We start from the raw sequence: 2,459 nt of genomic DNA, 5'->3' as shown, positions 1-2,459 counted from the left end.
TGTTTGAGGGATTGCTTGTGAAGGGTGGTGGATATTAAAGCTATGCGGTATCATTGGTTGGCCGATCATGTTCTTGTTTGATTGTTGGTCGACCGGCTCATGATACTTGTATAGTCTAAGTGTCTAACACTACATGAGTACTGAACTCAAGCGTATATATGGTTAGCTAGGGATTGGTTGTTGACTTGTTTTAATGCAGGTTCTCGTTACTTGAAGTTAGATCATGGCAGGAGGCCAAGTCTAACTTACTAACGGTTTGCTTAGCCTTAGCTTTTATTGCATGCTAGGGCTAGATTGATTGTTATTTTGGGTTGTCTGGGTTAGAGTCTAGGTTGCGGGTAGAGGCCGCCAGCTCACTGAGTGATACTAGATTACTCATCCAACTCTGTTGTCCTTTTTGCAGGTCGCTTTAGGTAAGGATGATCGGATAGCTTGGTGTTGGACGTTAGGACCGCCGGTGTAGATTTTCATGCATTTTGTAAACGTTATTGTGAATTGTGTTATGTTGACCCGATTTGGCATTAGGCTGGGCCCAGTCTTGAATTATTCAATGTATGAATATTTCTTGAATCAATATAGAAATTGTTTTTATATGTGCATCATAAGTACTCTGATATTTGACTAGTCCGGTCTAACACAACGTTAGGTCGTGGTACGGGTTGAAAAGCCTTAGGCCTTGACCTAATGGAAAACGCTCACTCTAGGTACGGGTTGCAAAGCCTTGTGCCTTGACGCAGCGGGACGAGTTAGTGGATGAACTGGTCTAGGTCGTGGAGTAAATTTTGTGACTCTGACCGGATCGTCCCTAGCCCGTCACGTAGCGCTTCCAGACCATGGTGTTGGGTTGGACGATCAGTCATGTTCTTGTTTGATTGTTGGCTGGCTGTTGGCTCAATCATCTCCAACCCTGGGTGTTGGACGGTCAATCGGTCATGTTCTTGTTTGATTGTTGGCCGGTTGATCGACCATATCTCTAGGACGGTTCGGGGGTGTTACAGAGGTGGTATCAGAGACTGGTTTCGTCCATGCTTCCGGAACTCATGATTTAATTGGTTTTCGAATATTTTCTAGATTCAAAATGAGTCACAAAAGGCATTAGGGAAACCGGTCACGTCCAGTGATAGGATTTATTGTTTTAGGAATTAGGATTGAGATAGTGGAATCTAGAACTGTTAGGTTGCTTGGTTAGAACTGTTAGGTTACTGGTTAGCATTGCTAGGTTTTTTGGTTAGCATTGCTATGTTGTTGTTAGTAGACTAATGGGATTAGTTGTCTACTAACTTGTGTGTGAAGTGTTCTTTTGAATTGCAGCGAGTAAGTGTGTTCGTTGATCAGAACTTTAAGGGATGAAAACCTTAAAGTGGAGGGAGTTCGAGGCCAAACCCAAACCCGAAGCGAAAGAGGAGAGACAAATACAGAGAACTGGGCTGTGGTATGGACTGGACATATGGTGAGGAACAAGACTTCGTTGGGAAAGGACTTCATCAGAGTATTTGGGGAAAAGAATATCGAGAAGGATTTGAGAAACCAGAGTGTTATAGCAGAGCAACAGTAAGAGATGATCCAGCGATCATTCAACTGAAGACGATTGTGGAGGCCTTGAGGAGAACACTTAAGAAACCGTGGTGGACAGAGTAAAGAGGTTATGGAAACGAGTGAAAAATGTTGTGAAGATGAGCAATTGCGCAACTAAGTATTCGAGGACGAATTCTATTAAGGGGGGGGGGAGAATGTAGAAACCCGTTAAAAAAAAAGAGAATGGTCGAGTATATTTGTGGTGGTCGAGTCGCGGGCCATAAGAATCGATCGAGAAGTTTTAATGTACGAGGTGGACGAAGAAGTGATCGTGAGTGAACTATGAGTCGAATAAGTTGCTCGACCATAGTTAGAAGATGTCATAGATTGATGAGACTGACGTTTTGGAAGCATAACAATTTTGGAAGCACGACGGTTTAGAAGCTCGACGTTTTGGAAGAATGACATTTCTTCAGCACGATGTTTTCCGCGAAACTTCGTATCAGCGGAATATTATTTCGAAGACATTGGAAGCAGGATGGGAATTAAGCAGGACGGGAATCAAGCACGACGAGTTCGAAGCACGACGGGAAAACCAGAAATTGGACGAAACCCTAATTTCGGTATTCTGTAATATTTTTCCGAGAAGCCGGAGGCACGGAAAATATTACCGTCAAGGTTATAATGGAGTCTGGAGTTTATTAAAAATTATTGAGAACATCAGAATAGGAGTAGAAAAATATTCGGGATTAATCGCGGATCAGAAAATTGCCGGAAGGACCGAAATCAAGCGAATGAACCGAGAAGCTCGAGGTGGCTCATTGCATGGGTTCAGAACGTGGTGTCAACCATCTAACAAGCTGAGTTTCTACAGATTCTCGAGGTGTCATCGTGCATGGAAGCTGTACATGCAGCCTGACATGTAGAAGCACGAGGTGGATCGA

The sequence above is a fragment of the Brassica oleracea genome, chromosome C1 (assembly GCF_000695525.1).
Source record: "Brassica oleracea var. oleracea cultivar TO1000 chromosome C1, BOL, whole genome shotgun sequence".
NCBI lineage: Eukaryota > Viridiplantae > Streptophyta > Magnoliopsida > Brassicales > Brassicaceae > Brassica > Brassica oleracea.
This window is presented reverse-complemented; position numbering follows the sequence as displayed.